Below are 18,817 nucleotides of genomic sequence, written 5' to 3'. Positions count from 1 at the left end.
GTATAGTGAAATGTGTTGCACGGCCGGGACGGGTGTAAGAGTGGAAATATTAAGGGACAGAGCTGCGCAGTACCTTCCCCACTCACAGCTCATTTGGTATTGAATAACCTGTCTGCTCCCTTGCTGGTATCAGGACCCACAGTTGCCAACTCATTACTTTTGGCAAGGAGCAGGGAAGCTATGAGGCCCCCAAAATGACGCCGATCACCAGAAAACCTTTTCTTTTATGAAAGTTTTTATGCTTTAATGACGCCAAGAACGTCAACGAGTATAGTTGCAGCCACACCCATATGATGACAAACGCGTCATCGTGTACGAAGGGGTTAACAATGTTGTCTGCAAGATTTCTTTTAATTAGAAATCCTACACCATTAACTATTTAAGTTTGCCTTCCTCTGTAGTAAAATATGTGGTTGCTGTCTTGGAGCTAAATTACTTTTTCTTTTTTTTGGTGGGTCTCACTCAAACCTACAGTATCCCAACTAATGTTTTCCAGTTATTTAATTAAGTTATAAATTTTGTAATCTTCTCCAAGGCTGTTTACACTGTATGCATAGATCTTCATGGATTTCAGTTTGTTTAATATCCAAGAGTCTAATTTTCAAACACAGTGCCAACTCACTTTCGGTGGCACACTGCCCATGAGCACAGGAGGCAGTGCGGCTGGATCTTTAGTTGACGATGATCAAGCATGAACGCTCATCAGATCATTTGCAATAGAACTCGTGTTTGGTTGGGAGGATTGTAGCAAATAATCTTAACTACCTGCGACATAGTTTCTGGTGAGATGTAATTTTTGTGCCACATTATTATATTCGGTGGAGACATATATATGTACAGGGGGGTCCCATGGTCCGCGCCGTCTAAGACTGTACCTCGAATATATATATATATATATATATATATATATATATATATATATATATATGTGTGTATGTATATATATGTAAAATCCATTCACTCCCAGTGTTCATGAGCAAGGGATTTTGCTGGAAGGGTGCTAGGCATACCGCCCTCTGCCCATCAGCTCATAGTCACGAAGCTCATAGGTCTCTTTCCCAGGGTTCCCGTCTTTATTAAATTTTGAAAATGCCCAGTTCCATCCTATACTTAGAACACTGGGTGGTAATGGATTAAAGAAGCTGATAGATTTGCCAGTGTTTAAACTATTGGCTCTCAGAGTTCCTGTGTGAGGGATTTTGCTGGAAGGGTGGTAGGTGTACTGCCCTCTGCCCTTCAGCTTTTTTTTTTTTTTTTTTTTTTTTATGTGTCCGACTCTGGGCAAAGGCTTCAGGGCCTATATCTCGGGGGCAGTAGCCTATCCCAAGGCCCAGTAGTCCTCCTACACCTCCACATGTCACCACTTCGGCGCTAACACCCACCGTCCATATTGAATACATGCTAGGGCTGTCTCATACAGGACTGGTGTATTGGTATTAACGGGGGTATTTTTACGACATGTCGGCGGGTCATCTGGTAGATCAGGAAAGTCTGCTTCTATGAAATTCAAATCCTTAAACTGTTCCCTGCCCCAGCCGGGATTCGAACCTGGGTCCATCAGGACTGCAGGCCGCCTCTCTACCGATTCAGCCAATCTCCAGTTCTGTCCAATACTGAGGACACTGGGCACTAAAGGGATATATATATATATATATATACTGTATATATATATATATATATATATATATATATATATATATATATATATATATATACTGTATATATATATATATATATATATATATATATATATATATATATATATATATATATATATATATATATATATATATATATATATATATATATATATATATATATATATATATATACAGTACAATCCCAGTTAACCGGATGGCTTGGGGAATTTACCTTCCCGGTTACAGATTTTTCCCGTATTTCTGATTTTCAAGTCAAATCTATACAAAGGCTATCACAGCAGTAAATACAGTTCAGGTACTCACCAGTCACATCAGGGGTTACACTAAGAGATTCCGCCTGAAAAACTGCCTTGTAAACACACACCATGGTCATAACGCACGTGCGTGCAATGTCTAGCAATTTGCAGTACTGCAAATTGCACCAGTCCATTGTTTACCGAATTACTGTATTCATTATATGTACTGTACTCATAAAAATTGAAAAATAAAGAAATAAAAGCTTGAACATTTATTAGTGAACTGATGATGTGTTAAGACTGCATTGTAGAATTATCACGACACCTGTGCCCCCACGTGAGATTTGTTTACGTTTTCTGACCCAGACTGTACTTCTTCCCCACCTGACCTCCATCACTCCACCCCTCACCCGCCACTCATCTGTTTTGCAGAAAATAAAATAAATGATGTACGTACGAAATGCAGGCATATTATTTATTTATTTTTCTTCCAGCAAAGTAAACTTTCATTCCTATTAACATTTTTTTTTTTTAAATCTCTGCCAGCGAATATGCGTTTGAAGATGAATTTATATAAAAACGCACTGGCGTACCACAAATGCCTTGAATATGTTTGAAGTCGCAGATGTTGCTATTGGGGTGTAGCAGATGTTGCTACTGGGGAGTAGCAGAACTTGCTACTGAGGGTTCACCATACGTGCTAGATGATGACGCCATTTCTGAAGCTCGTTTGTCTCTCATCTTGGCAAACATCTTTCGTATATCTGTTTGCTTTATTGCCTTCCGCCTCTCTGTCAAGATCTTACTGTTCAAGATGTGCAAATGCATTACATCCTGTGCAGAGATGTACGACTGCTGCTCTGCAAATCTGATTGCCTTCTCAAATGCTGCAATACCATCATGCCAAGACACCCTCTCCTCCACTGTCTCTTCGTCACTTTCTTCTTCCCTTGGCGCCACGTAGGATTTCCCACGGTTCACGACTGCATCAATGATAGCATCCGTGTCCATCGTGTGTGTTACGGGTGTATCCTCATCAATTTCTAACCACTCTTGCAGTTTTTTTTCTTCCACATCAATTTTGCCACAAGACTTGGCAAGATCAGTAATTTCTTTGCAAGTATCTGTGGCAGTCTTGGTTGTAGTTTTGAACCCATCAAAATTATTCTCTTCGTCTGAATCTGTTGTTTGAAACATAGCGAGGGGCTAGAGCTTACGCCAACATTTACGCAGAGTTGAGTCTTTCACCTGACTCCATGCAACTGAGATGGTATAGATGGCATCTTTTAGATTGAACTGCTTTTGATAGTCAGTAACAGAGCAATCACTGTTCACCATCTTGCGCATAAAGTCACGCCTGTAAATCATTTTCACATTCTGAATGACGCCTTGATCCATAGGCTGTACAAGGCTGGTCACATTGGGAGGGAGATAAACTGTGAAAATATTGCCACTTCTCAGTTGATCAGCCGGTGGATGAGCAGGACAATTGTCTAGAAGAAGTAAGGCACTGCTGTCCTCTGGCATCCCTAGCTTTTTAATGTGGTTTTTTACACTAGGGACAAAAACATGATGAAACCACCACCGAAAAAGTTCTGCATCCATCCATGCGCTGCTCTGAGCCTTGTATTCGACAGGCAGATTTGTGATGCCTTTAAAGCAGCGAGGGTTACCATATTTACCCACAATGAATAACTTCACCTTGTGAGTGCCTGCTGCATTAGCGCATAACAGCATGGTTACACGGTCCTTGTTTTTCTTAAACCCTTGCACATTTTTTTCTTTTGAACACGCTAAAGTTGTTTGTGGTAAGCATCTCCACAGCAAGGCTGACTCATCTGCATTATAAATTTGGTTTGCAGTTAATTTATGTTCAGCCACAAGCCTGTTGAATTCTTCACAGAATTCTTCTGCTGATTTACTGTTTGCTGATTTGTTTTCTCCCGAGATGTCAAGTTTACGAATTCCATGCCTGTCTTTGAAACGATTTAACCATCCAATACTGAAATCACACTCGACTTCTATATTCATTTGACTGTGAAACTCTCTCGCTTTTTCTTGTATAAAGAGGCCCAGAAATAGGTGCTCCCTTAGATCTTTCTAAGCAAAACCACTCGTACACTGCTAGGTCTAGATCCTCCATTTTCGGCCGATGTAGAGTATGCCTTTTTTCAATGGACTTACTTGTCTCGCTTTTCATGAAAAATTCCTTGAGCTTGGATGACTGAGCCTTGATATCATAAATCGTTGAATTTCCTACATTATATTCAGCCATTAGTGTTTTATAATGTTCGCCTTTTTCAAGTCTGTTGAGTATGTCCAGCTTCTGTTTCAAGGTAAGCACGATATGCTTACCTTCAGTTTGCACTTTAGGCATTTTGGAGTGTACAAATTACCGTCTATCAGAGGAACACAATAGCAAGAGAGCTTGTTTACTGTCTGGTGGCAAAAAGCAGACTGGTGATTTTTGGAGGGTGTGGAGGATGACTGAATTCAAGTAGGGGAAACAGGGGTAGAGGAGGGGTGGTTAAGAGGATTTGCTAGGGATTTACATTAGCCGGAAATGCCTTCACCTCGCTTTGTCTGACTTCACCCAGCCTCGCGTGACATGATCAAACGGTGGTTTGGCGGTCCATTCAAATTGGCGCACAGTTATAACTTACTGACATTTTTACCAGCCCTTGAATTTTCCCGTTTTTCTGAGTATTCCGTTGGTCTGGATACTGGATTGCTGGGATTGTACTGTATATATACAGCAAACTCGCCCCGAACACGTTCTCGCCGAACGGGCTCACAATTGTACATGGTTAGTGCTGGGATACGTATAAAACAATGTAAGATTAAAGAACCATTACGAAAACTATAAATTTACGCAAGAGAGGCGGCCTTTGAATGGTGAAATCCTTGAACATCAGCGCAGCACCACGCACGGCTTGTTTTGATCAGGTGATCGTGTCCTGCTCTTCCACAGTACTGTATTTGTAAGTTAAAAATTTACATTACTGTTCTGGTAAGTTTATGTAGAAGTTAAAGTACTATTAACCTCTTAACCACAGGCTTGTTTTGCTTTGACTTGCGGCTCCCGTGGGCATATTCAGGCTCTGACAGACTCCTTAAAAATATTTGCCAAAAATCAGTTATTAGCCCTAGAATATTAAAATCACATATGCCTATGGCACATACCTTCAGCTTTCTCCTGGGGTGTTTGTTGAGCCTTTGTCGAGTACCGTAGGACTTGTGGAGACCTCTGAAGTTGGGTAACGAAGTCTCCACTTTACACTTCCCGACAACCCGTAATATGATTACCACAGCCTGATATTATCACTAGAAACACTATTCTATGATTCTCAAATAGTTTGGAATCCATACTCCAAAAATAAAAAACACTGTGAAAGCAATGAAAATTACGAGGGCGTATGACCTTCCCACTTGACATCGTTCACCGCTGGTGTTCTGTCATTTATTATTCATAAAAACACTCACAGTTTATATTTCTATTACTATAAAACACTCATATATATCTACAGTCTTTATAAATAAGTTTCCTTCAGTAATAGTAGTTAATTTTCACTGTAGGCATTCAATTTCTCTCTCAGTAAAATACGTAGCATTCACTTTCTCATCCTGTATACTAGCATTGAGAGTGAATGTCACTTTCACCTTCACTTTCATAACTCATAGTATTCATACATGCTAGTGAAACTTTCACATTCATTACTCCTAGTATATATGTCAGTACTCGTATTCTTATAATAATACTCATTTACATTTCTCTTTACGTTCTCTATTTTATTTACATTATTTACATTTCTATTTTATTTACATTATTTACATTTCTATTTTATTTACAATGTGTTAGGCACTGTCACTTGCAGTAACTTATAAAACTATTTTCCACTGTTCACTTATATTTACATTCATTGCTTTCACTTGCTGTTTACACATTATTTACACATTATTTACAATTCCACTTGCACTGTTTTACTCACCAGAAAAATCATAGTCACTCTCTATCATTTGTCAGCCCTTTACCTCTTTCCACACGAGGTTTAGTAGGGGGTAGAGGTCACAGGGCCCTTTGCATGGGGCTAAAAAGCAGCGGAATCTAGCAGGCTCGAATCTGACTTACTTTCACCTTGAAAGAGGACATTAAACTGTTACTGATGGGCCGGGATGGCCTACCTAGGGAGAGTGCATTACTGCCAATGTCATCCTCGTGAGAGCTGTTAATATATAGCTATGAAATGATTGGCAGGAAATCTAGACAATACATAATAAATTAGGTAGTTCCAGGTGAATGTAAATATCACTTAGGCTTCTCCCTTCCCTTCTTATATATATTTTTATTACGAGAATAGATTATACGGCATATTTCAAGGGGAAATAAACAGCGAAAATTAGCGAACGAGTGCACATGAGATGTTGTCAGGTGATAATTAGCCAATTCCAGGTGTATGGCACTATCACTTACCTTATTTCTTTTTTGTATATATTATTTGGTATAAGAATAGGGCATAGGGTTTATTTCAATGGATGAAATCAGTGGAAAATTCCAGGGAAGATTTACTTAGCGTAGAATACAGTGTGGTGGCCTGCAATAATTAGGTAGTTCCAGGTGAATGTAAATATCACTTAGGCTTCTCCCTTCCTTTCTTATATATATTTTTATTATGAGAATAGATTATACAGCATATTTCAAGGGGAAATAAACAGCTAAAATTAGCGAACGAGTGCACGTGAGGTGTTGTCAGGTGATAATTAGCCAATTCCAGGTGTATGGCACTCTCACTTACCTTATTTCTTTTTTGTATATACGGTATTATTTGGTATAAGAATAGGGCATAGGGCTTATTTCAATGGATGAAATCAGTGGAAAATTCCAGGGAAGATTTACTTAGCGTAGCACAGCCGGGCAGGCGAGAGGAGAGGGTAATGGAGGGGAGGTAGGGAGGGGAGTCAAGAACGGGGAGAAATGGCTAAATTGTCAACAATGGATGGGAGTACAGATGAGATTAGGAGTGCTGACTAGTGTTGGACATTGGCAGTACTGATAGATGATACAAGCCTTCCACTTGAAAACCCGGGCAAATTCAAAATAACACAGAAACACAAAAGTGACGCCCCGAGGTATGATCCCTTGCTCCCAAGCATCACGAAAGTGATGCCCCGTGGTTAAGGGGTTAAATAATGTTAAACCAAGAAATAAAGTCTTATAATCAGTTTACTTGATAGGCATCGGAATATTGCTTTTTTTTATTTGTTCATTACAGATTTGCTGCACTGATATTCCACGATACTGTATTTGTAAGATAAATATTTACTCTTCTGGTATGTAAGTTAAAGCACTTAAATAAAGTTAAAGCATTAACTAAAGCCTTGTAACCAGTTAACCAGATTTATATGATTATCCATGATCGGCAGGTTCCAAGACAATTCTTCGTCAGGTCAATTCGCCGTCAGACAATTCCTCATCAAAACATGGAAGATTCCTCATCAGGACAATTCACACCCTGAACGATTTCCCGTCATCCTATAAATATACTTATTTTACCTTTGAATTATATTTTAGCCTCACCCACAGCTGTCTTCATTAATGATGACGAATTATCTTGTTATTGTTGTGATGGTGAATTGACTTGATGACGAATTATTCCAAAACCAATCGGCATCGGAATGTTGCCTTGTGTTTACGTATTTGTGTGTTGAAGTTTTGCTGTGCAGTACTGTATTTTCAAGTAATACCTTTAAATAAACCTTCTAACCACTTAAAGTGCTTCATATTGATTACCAATGACAGATAACAGCAAAACACCACATTTAGGGGGTCTAGGGAGCAAAATAAGGAGCAGTTAAATCTTACACAGTTTTGAGCCGAACGCGCCATGGTTGGAACGAAACCCTCGCGTTAGGGGCGACTTTGCTGTGTATATATATATATATATATATATATATATATATATATATATATATATATATGCAATAGCAGAGTACTTGGCTTTGTCAGGCCAAAAATTCGATCACTAATCCTATTTGTTCTGGTTCAAGCTTTCTTTCTACTCCAGAAAGACCATGTACCTCTTATGCTTTTGAAGAGGGATTATACAGTAAGAGCTCCAGTAACTCTACTTCAGCTTTTGCAGACTAATGCACCCTATTTGTGTGCTCCTTTTACTATGACTGGTGACCTCAAATGACAGCTGACTGGTGTCAACCTCAACGTGTATTGCCGGTGACCTGAAATTACTTCCAACCGGTGACCTCAAATGATCTCATAGGGCAACTTAACATAGCCTATGTCCGAAATGGAGGTCATATCAGTTTCAATGCCAAAAATTGTGCTGCTGGGTCCAGTCATTCGAGGTTGTAATACTGATGACCTGAAATAACCTCTGATGCTTGTCCTCAAATGACCTCGGAGGTCAACCACACATAGCCTATGTCCGAATTGGAGGTCATGTAAGTCTCCATGCCAAAAATTGGGATGCAGGGGTACCCGCCGTTACCCAGTCCATAAAGGCGAACACTCCACCAGTAACCTTAAATGTCCCAGATCTCAAATTTTAGCCTCCTAAAACCATCCTTGGGTCACCCTGATTCAGAATATATATGAGTCTGGGAGTCACTGTCCCTTGGTTTGTGCGTGATTGACAGACGAAAATAAACAAATAAACAAACAAATAAACAATTGCCTCTGTTGTATATATATATATATATATATATATATATATATATATATATATATATATATATATATATATATATATATATATATATATATATATATACATATATATATATATATATATATATATATATATATATATATATATATATATATAATATATATATATATATATATATATATATATATATATAATACCACATTCTGCATAACATGTTATGCTTTGCATATCTAATTCTTGCTTTAGTTTATTCTGTGCACAGCAGGCCTTAATCTAATTAGCTTAATAATAACACTTCTGGCATCAGTTCCTTCTGTGCTTCCATGGTTAAACTAGACTGAAGCAAGACTTACACTGTCATCCAGTTTATTAACCCGAGCTGTCCCGTCGACGTATGGGTATGTTGCAACATTTTACATTTGCAGTCCCAATGACGTACTGGTACGTTGCGCAATTGCAAGGTTCATCTATCTATATATCTATCTATTGCCAGACGCCTCAATCCCGTTTGGGGTGGCCACAAACAAATCGTCTCCAAGTCGCCCTGTCCCCCGCCATTTCACTGCCCTGCTCCCAACTCACACCCCCCTCTCTCATATACCTCTCCACCACATCCCTCCATCTCATCCTCGGCCTCCCCCTCCCTCTTCCCCCCTCCACCTCACTCACATACACTCTCTTCGTCAGTCTTTCACCCTCCATCCTCTCCACATGGCCAAACCACCTCAGTGTGTTCCTCATAACGCTTCCTATACATCCACATCAACACCACAACGCTCCTTTATATCCTCATTCGTCAGCCTGTCTCTCCATGTGACTCCACAGGCTCCTTTTAAATAGCTCATTTCCACTGCTCTCACTCTTGACTTGTGTCCTTCCAACAACGTCCAAGCTTCACTTCCGTACGTTAGAGTTGGTATCACAATACTGGCATGTAGTAACTTTTTCACTTCCATGCTCACTTCCCTGTTTCTTATCACTGCTTTCAAAGAACCAGCAACCTTTCTTCCCTGCTGTACCCTTTCAAGCACTTCACCCTCCAAACCTCCATCCTTACTCATCACACTACCCAAGTACTTAAACGTACTCACATTTTCCAATTCCTCACCATCCAACCTCACTGTACATTCACTGACTTCACCTCTCTCAAATTTGCACAATTTTCAATTTTCACGCATGATTTTTCGTATGTATACACGGGACACCTTCCTCTATTCCTCTACAAGATGCCAAGCAGGGACAATGCCTTACACTGCATAACCTCCCCTCCCCCCCCGCATGCCATTGTCTTGGCAATTCACCTGTTACCAGTGACCTGGCCAATAAAGACATTCAGGGCCAGAGTGATTCTGCAATCGATGACAATGTGGAGGACAAAGTTTACATAGCATAAGAGGAAGAAACAGTCAGAAATGATGATCAGGTAATGTGGCAAAAAAAGGTCAGGTATGGTGATGAGTTAGTGAGTGACACAATGCTTATAATGCCTATATTACTGTTTGAAAACCAATATACTCTCGTACTACATATTAATTCGTACCAAGTAAATAAATAAATACCGTTTATGAGTGGTGTGAAATAGTTACCCTCCAATAGAACTCGTTTTCTTTGGTGCCAGCTTGCTAGAAAACCCAGTAAGGTAAGGAGGTACTACTACCTGGATTGAGTAGTTTTTAACCTCAGATGAGCGATTTCTCAATGAATTTTCGATGTTTCTCACCAAAAGTGGAGGTTTTAGCCCAAAATTTTTTTTTCGAAAATACCTCGGGATTGGAGGATGTCAGAGGTGCGAAATAGCTCGGGACGTGACGGGTTAATACCCGTTACTTGTGCAAATTATAGATATTACGAGAACTATTCCTGCATTTCTTATGGATGTATAATGCATAATTATAATTTATTTACGAAATACTCATACGATGATAACGGGACTTGCCAGTCTATTCATACTCCTAAAGCAACAATGCAAACACACTTCTGGCACAACTACCAAAATGCGCCAACCACTGTACCAGTTTACAATACCGGTAACTGTATAATGGGTGGTTTCCATGTGTTGATCTAGTGAGGTAAGATGCCCAGACCAAGTGTTAACCATGGAATATAAATTCAAGTGGTTGGGATATATTGGACTGTGTAGTTTTCCTCCAGTCGTAGGGAGAAATTGTATAGTAGTTTTGTGGTATAGCTGTTACAAATCCTTTTCTGCAAGGCTGACTGTCACGGTGAAGGATAGGTTTGTTATAATCTATCTGTCTATCTATCTATTGCCAGACGCCTCAATCCCGTTTGGGGTGGCCACAAACAAATCGCCTCCAAGTCGCCCTGTCCCCTGCCATTTCACTGCCCTGCTCCCAACTCACACCCCCCTCTCTCATATACCTCTCCACCACATCCCTCCATCTCATCCTCGGCCTCCCCCTCCCTCTTCCCCCCTCCACCTCACTCACATACACTCTCTTCGTCAGTCTTTCACCCTCCATCCTCTCCACATGGCCAAACCACCTCAGTGTGTTCCTCATAACATTTCCTATCACATCCACATCCACACCACAACGCTCCTTTATATCCTCATTCGTCAGCCTGTCTCTCCATGTGACTCCACAGGCTCCTCTTAAATAACTCATTTCCACTGCTCTCACTCTTGACTTGTGTCCTTCCAACAACGTCCAAGCTTCACTTCCGTACGTTAGAGTTGGTATCACAATACTGTCATGTAGTAACTTTTTCACTTCCATGCTCACTTCCCTGTTTCTTATCACTGCTTTCAAAGAACCAGCAACCTTTCTTCCCTGCTGTACCCTTTCAAGCACTTCACCCTCCAAACCTCCATCCTTACTCATCACACTACCCAAGTACTTAAACGTACTCACATTTTCCAATTCATCACCATCCAACCTCGCTGTACATTCACTAACTTCAACTCTCTCAAAGACCATCACTTTACTCTTCCCTACATTCACCTTTAGATTCCGTTTCTTACACACTCTCTCAAACTCATCCACCAAGCCTTGCAGCTCCCCTTCGTCTTCACTCAACAACACAGTATCATCTGCAAACAACAGTACAGGGAGTTTCCAAACACTATCCTCTCTCACCAGGGCCACTTCAACATCCACTACCCTACCTTGTACCTCTTTTATTACCCCATCCATGTACAGATTGAACAACCATGGAGACATGACACATCCCTGTTTCAAACCAACTTTCAAAGAGAAAAATTCACTTAGTTCACCATCCACACGCACTGCAGCCTTCGCACCATCGTACATACTCTTCACAGCATTCAACAACTTCCCATCTACTCCATATATTCTTAACACTTTCCACAATCCTTGTCTATCCACCCTGTCATATGCTTTCTCCAAATCCATGAAAGCCGCATACAACTTCTTTCCCTTCTCTAGAAACTTTTGCACTAAAGATCTAAGAATGAATATCTGATCTACACAACCTCTTCCCTTCCTAAAGCCTCCCTGTTCTTCTCCAACTAATTTCTCTGTTCTTTCTCTAACTCTGTCTGTAAGTATCCTACCATACACTTTTCCTATTATACCAAGAAGACAAATGCTCCTATGATTACCACACACTTCTTTTTCCCCTTTTCCTTTGTACAAGGGAATAATTATACCTGACTTCCAATCCTTCGATGAAATAAATTTTTGAAATCATGCTGCGTTTTTACAATTTTGTTTGGTTACGGATAAGCTCTCATTATGTAGAAGGCTATGCAAACCCCTCAAGTTCGAAAAAGTCTCATGAATTAAGGTCGCCATTATAGAGAAGAGCTTTGTCAAATATTTTTGGCACCATGACTCATGGCATTTGTGATTAGGGTAAGTCTCAATAATTATCTCATCATGATTTTCGCCACCTATCTTCAGTATTACTATTTTATTCCTATTCTAATATCCTAATCAAATGATATGTTAATAGCGTTCATTTTTCTCCTTCTCCAGTGAAGGTCCCGGAATACCCCGTTTACTTAGTTTTTACCAGTGGAAATAATGTATGCTTACTTTTTGATAAAACACGGAGAAAACTGATCGTGTAAATTATATATTGAGGGAAACTACATATTCTTAATGAGAAAATAAGTTACAGTAAACACACACACACACACACACACACACACAGGAGGGGTCACAGATAGCAGACGTGCGACCTCAGCGCTCTGAACCAGCGCGGCCAGTGGCATTACCTAAATTAGTATCTTTATGAGTCAAGCTCTGTACCAGGTTACACTAAATGATTTTTCAATATTAAAAGAAAAAAAAATAAGAAGTTTAAACAAAACTTGTTCAAACAGAAAAGAGTACCAAGAGGTGAAGGAATGCGCTCAGTCAGCTGAGGTTTGTTTAGACTACAGCTGCACGGGGTATGCAAGTACATGTACTCTGTGCTTTTAGTATTGCAAAATGGACACATACTTTAGTAAAGCAAATTTGGAAAAGAAAAGGGATAAAGGTAGAAAGCAAGATGATGATTTCTACCAAGAATTGGTTGAAGTGGAGACGCACAATAGACTGGTTGAACGTGTACACAAACTAGAAATGGCTTTCAAAAATGAAATTGATGAAATAAAGAAGCAGATGCACTTGCAAAAGGAAGAAACAGAAAAACTAGGAAGGGAGGCCAACAAGAAAGACACAACCATCAGTGAACTAACAGTGGAATTGAGTACACTTAGCAAGAACATGAGTGAAATGGCAAGTACAGTAGTCAATCACGAGAGTTTTATGGAAGAGTTCAAAAATGATACAGAGACAATTAGGCAAGTAAGCAGTCTGATAGACCAAAGCAGTGATATTGAGGAGAAGATAACACAGGTGAATGAAGCTGTGCAAAGATACAAAAATGATGTGGAAACCACGTATGCTGAAATGGTAAAAGTTAAGAAAGACTTACAAACAAAGGTTGAGGAAAAAAAGCATTAAACAGGAAGTGAAAAGAATAATCCAAAACAATCCAAAGTTAGTCAGAGATTCAATAGATATAAACATATCTATAGTAATCACTGGTATAGAAGAGGAAGAAGTAAAAAACAAGATCACAAGAGACAAAAAGGAGATGGCAAATGTAATGAGCTTACTGAAAGACGTATCAGAGGAAATCTGTAGTAAAGACATAGAGGAACACAAAAGGTTAGAGAAATACAAGAAAAACAAGACAAGACCTCTAAAGGTGACTTTCCAAAGTGTAAACACTGTGGAGGAGATACTAAAAAATGCAAAGAATCTTATGGAAAAAGAGGAGTTCAAAAATGTATGGATAAAAAGATGCCTAACACGAGAGGAACTGGAATTACTGAAAGAGAAGAGGGAGGAAGCAAAAACAAAAAATGAGGGAAGATCAGAAGAGGAGAAGAACATATTTTTTTTTTACAAAGTAATAGGATTGCAGGTACGAAAGTGGTACATAAACAGGATGGAATAAAAAGAAGGAAGGTAGTAAAACCATGTCATGACAAGTATATAAACAAGATGATAAAGTTGATGTACTCAAATGTGGATGGAATGGTATCTAAATTACTAGAGATGAGTGATTATGTCAGAGAAAATGAACCACAAATAATATGCCTAACTGAAACAAAATTAACACCAAGGATATCCAATGACATACTAAACTTAGAGGAATACAATATATGGAGAAGAGACAGAAATTTAAAAAAAGGAGGAGGAATTATAATATTAACTAAGAAAAATCTAAAAGTCAATTAAATAAAACAAGACATACCATCACAAGTAGAACTGATTGCAGTAGAGATCAACACATCTGAAGGGAAAGTAATTGTAGCCAATTTGTACATGCCACCCTGATCAAACACATAGGAAAGAGACGAATATGAGGACCTGGCAGAGAGTACAATTCAGAGTTTAAGATCATTACTACATAAAATGGAAGGGAAATCGGAAAAATATACTAACTGGAGATTTTAATACAAATATAAATTGGAATACTCTAGATATAATTAGCCAAGAAAGCTGTTGGGACCAAAAGCTTCTGGATCTCGTGCAAGAGTTTTTCCTAACGCAACATGTGAGAGAAACCACCAGAAAAAGAGGACTTGATGTACCTTCAGTGCTAGATCTAATATTTACTAGGCAAGAAAATGATATTGACAGTTTAATATATCACCCTCCACTCGGCAAAAGCGATCATGCAGTACTAAATTACAACTTCAGGATAGCATATGACATAGTAAACAGCAATGAAATTTACAAAAAGAGCCTAAACTATAAAAAGGAAAATTATCAATACCTAAAGAAGTATTAGAAGTTGATTGGGAAAATGTGCTTAGAGGACAAGATTTAAATGCTGTATATAAAAAATTCTGTGAATTTTATGAAATAAGAGTCCAGAAGTACATCCCACAGCACAAAGAAGCAGATAAGAAAATACAGAAATGGTTCAATACAAAATGTAAAAAACCAAAAGAAAGAAGAGATTTGTTGTGGAATAGATACAGAAGACACAATAGTGAAAGGGCGTATAATAATTACAAACAGGCAAGAAACGATTATACAAGAAGAAGGAAGGAAGCCCAAAAACAGTTTGAGGAGGATATAATAAATAAAAGTAGTGATCAACCAAAGCTGTTTTACAGCTACATCAGAAGCAAAACCAAAGTAAAAGATATAATACAATCCATTACGGACGAGGGAATCACTTATACACAAGAGAAAGATATTTGTGAAGCACTAAATAATAATTTCCAATTAGTTTTTACAAAAGAAAAAAATTTTGAAAGGGACTATGTGGAACATGCATGTCCACACATACTACCAGATATACAAATAGCAGAAAAAGTAATACAGGAGGAGTTAAGTAAATTAGACAGAGGAAAAGCAAGTGGTCCTGATGAAATTTCATGTTGGGTACTACGAGAATGTGCAAAGGAGTTAAGTAAACCATTATTTTTAATTTTCAAGAAATCCTTGAGTCAAGGTAAACTACCTGATAATTGGAAGAAAGCAAATATTGTCCCCTTATGCAAGAAAGGAAATCGACAAAATCCACTCAACTACCGACCAGTATCACTGACCAGTGTTGTAAGCAAGGTATTAGAAAGGCTTATAAGAAAAGCTTGGGTAAATCATCTAGAAGAACACAGTATGATAACAGAAAGACAGTTTGGTTTCAGAAAAGGAAAATCATGTGTTACTAATCTGTTGAGCTACTATGACAGAGTAACAGACACAATACAGGAAAGAGAAGGACGGGTGGACAGTATCTATTTAGATTTCAAGAAAGCTTTTGACACAGTACCACACCAAAGACTTTTATGGAAACTGTACCATCAAGGAGGAATTTGAGGCAAACTGTTTTGTTGGATGCAAGATTTTCTCATAAGAAGAGAAATGAGAACAGTACTAAGAGGAAACTATTCATCATGGAAAGAAGTGACTAGTGGAGTACCACAGGGTTCAGTGCTGGCACCAATAATGTTTTTAGTGTATATAAATGATGTAAACAGTAACACTGGAAATGAGAGCTATCTGAATATGTTTGCAGATGATGCAAAAATACAAAGGAGAATTACTAACACAGACTCTTGTAAAGAGCTACAAGAAGAATTAAATAAACTTCATGAATGGAGTAACACATGGCAAATGGAATTCATTGTGGACAAGTGTCATGTAATCAAGTTTGGTAAAAGTGGAAAAAGACCTGATTGGGATTATAAGTTACGAAATAAAACCCTACACACATCAGAAAGAGAGAAGGACCTAGGTGTGATTATCAATAACAAACTATCTCCGGCTGACCACATCAGCGAGAAGGTACGGAACATGTATACACTGCTTGCAAATATGAGAATAGCATTCACATACATAAATGAAGACATGCTAAGAAGGATAATAACATCATTCATTAGACCAACCCTGGAATATGCATCAGTAATCTGGAGTCCTCATCTCATAAAACACATAGACAAGATAGAAAAAGTTCAAAGGGCTGCTACAAAATGGATACCTAGATTAAGGGACCTAAGCTACGAAGAAAGACTAAATAAACTGAATCTACCAACACTATAGGAGAGAAGGAAAAGAGGTGACATGATAATGCTATATAAGTGCATATCAGGGAAGGAGAAAATAGACATAAATGATTACTTAACATATTGAGAAGCATCAGCAAGAGGACACTGCAAAAAACTGCATAAGAAGAGAGGTGATAAAGACGTAAGGAAATTCAGTTTCCCAAACAGAGCAATTGATCAACGGAATGCACTACCGAATGAAATAGTGTGTGCCAAAATAATTCACAAATTTAAGGATATGTACGATAAATATGGTTTAAGACACGGGACAGTACGAGCTTGACTCATTCCTGTAAAGATACAATTAGGTAAGAACAATTAGGTAAGAACACACACATATTATATCTATCTATCTATTTATTTATCTATCTATTCCATCTATCTATCTATCTATCTATCTATCTATATATATATATATATATATATATATATATATATATATATTGCCAGATGCCTTTATCCCGTAAGGCGTGGCCATGAACAAATCGCCTACATGTCGTCCTGTCCCTCACCATTTCACTGCCCTGTTCCCAGCTCACACCTCCCTCTCTCATATAACTCTCCACTCCATCCCTTCATCTCGTCCTTGGCCTTCCCCTCCCTCTCCCCCCCCCCTCCACCTCACTCACATACATTCTCTTCGTCAGTCTCTCATTCTCCATCCTCTCCATATGAACAAACCACTTCAGTGTGTTTCTCCTAATGCTTCCTATCACATTCACATCCACACCACAACCCTGCTTCACATCCTCATTTGTCAGTGTGTCTCTCTATGTGACTCCACATGCTCCTTTCAAATAACTCATTTCCACTGCTCTCACTCTTGACTTCTTTCCCTCCAACAAGGTCCAAGCCTCACCTCCATACGTCGGAGTTGGTATCATAATACTGTCATGTAACTTTTTCACTTCCATGCTCACTTCTCTGTTTCTTATCACTGCTTTCAAGGAACAAGCATCCTTTCTTCCCTGCTGTACCCTTTCAAGCACTTCACCCTCCAATCTTCCATCCTTACTCATCACACTATGCAAATACTTAAACACACTCACATTTTCCATTTCCTCCTCATCCAGCCTTGCTGTACATTCACTGACTTCACTACTCCCGAAGACCATAACTTTACTCTTCCCTACATTCACCTTTAAATTCCGTTTCTTACACACTCTCCCAAACTCATCCATCAAGCCTAGCAGCTCCCCTTTGCCTTCACATAACAATGCATTATCATCTGCAAACACTGTCTGCTCTCATTATGGCCACTTCAGCATCCTCTGCCTTACCTTATATCTCTTTTATAACCCCATCCATATACAGACAGAACAACCATGGAGACATGGCGCATCCCTGTTTCAATCCAACCTTCAAGTAGAAAAATTAACTCAGTTCACTATCCACACGCACTGGAGCCTTAGCAGTCTCATACATACTCTTCACAACATTGAATAACTTCCCATCTACTCCATATACTCTTAATACTTTCCACAATCCTTGTCTATCCATACTGTCATATGCTTTCTCCAAATCCATAAAGACCGCATACATCTTCATTCCCTTCTCAAGAAACTTTTCCACTAAAGAACTAAGAATGAATATCTGATCTACACAACCTCTTCCCTTCCTTAAACCTCTCTGTTCTTCTCCAAGTAATTCCTCTGTTTTTTCCCTAACTCTGTCAATAAATATCCTACCATATACTTGTCCTTGTACACTAAGGAGACGAATGCCCCTAGGATTACCACACACTTCTTTTTCTGCTTTTCCATTGTACAAGGGAGTAATTATACATGATTTTTAATCCTCTGGGGCTCTACCTTCCTCCCAGGCCAATCTGCACATCTTCCACATCCATTCAACTGCTATCTCTCCCCCATGCTTCAGGATTTCACAACACTCTCCATCAATTCCTGGGGCTTTCCTCATTTTGACTTTCTTCATTGCTTTCAAAACTTCTATCCTACTGATTTCTTCCTCTCTTCTCACATCCTTCCTTCTCCCAGCCATTCCCTAGCCACTTATACTCGCATTACTTCCATTTTCTATGTTCAACAATTCCTTAAAGTGTTCTCTCCATCTACTCACTTTTTCTCCCTTCTCCACTACTAGTCTGCTATTTTTATGTTTCACTCTTCGACTAACTTCATTGCCACCCTATCACTCATCACCACTTTCCAGAACATTTTCTTACATTCCCTC

The sequence above is a fragment of the Coenobita brevimanus genome, chromosome 68 (assembly GCF_032717465.1).
Source record: "Coenobita brevimanus isolate Jiangsu-jjx chromosome 68, ASM3271746v2, whole genome shotgun sequence".
Taxonomy (NCBI): Eukaryota; Metazoa; Arthropoda; class Malacostraca; order Decapoda; family Coenobitidae; genus Coenobita; species Coenobita brevimanus.
This window is presented reverse-complemented; position numbering follows the sequence as displayed.